Genomic DNA, 577 nt, shown 5'->3' with positions numbered 1-577 from the left:
AAAAAACGTGGTTTTCTTTGAAAACACAAAGTTTGAAAAATGACAGGGTACTATCGCTATAAGCTATAGTCATCCCTTTGTGAATTTTCTATGTTGGTAGTACAGTACATGTTACTACAACTAAATACTCAATAATAAATTAATTTTAATAGTAAGAACAACAACAGATATTATATTTTAATTTTAAACATTATATGATGACCCCAGAGAAAAGAATTTCATTTCAAATTGAACGCTAAAATCGGCCATGTTTTTACCTTGTGTTTGTCAATAATCGGTTCGACCTCACACACCCCTCTTCACAGAAATTGCAAATTACCGTGCATCAAGAGAATTCCAACGTTAAGAACCAGACTGTCTTGATAGTAATAAGGTAAGTGCTAATTCCTGGTAAAGTTATAAGCGTTGCCAACGATTATTAAGAAACGTTGTCTCTGAAAGGTTCTTGCCCTCTAGCTTCGAGGATGATAGCTTGTTGATGTATTCTCTTTGTTTCCTTCGTAACCTCTTCATATTACTAGCATTTCATGAAATGTGTAACGTTTGTAAAAGTGATGTATCTGGCATGTCAAACACT

The sequence above is a fragment of the Oratosquilla oratoria genome, chromosome 7 (assembly GCF_046742065.1).
Source record: "Oratosquilla oratoria isolate Oo_2021 chromosome 7, ASM4674206v1, whole genome shotgun sequence".
Taxonomy (NCBI): Eukaryota; Metazoa; Arthropoda; class Malacostraca; order Stomatopoda; family Squillidae; genus Oratosquilla; species Oratosquilla oratoria.
This window is presented reverse-complemented; position numbering follows the sequence as displayed.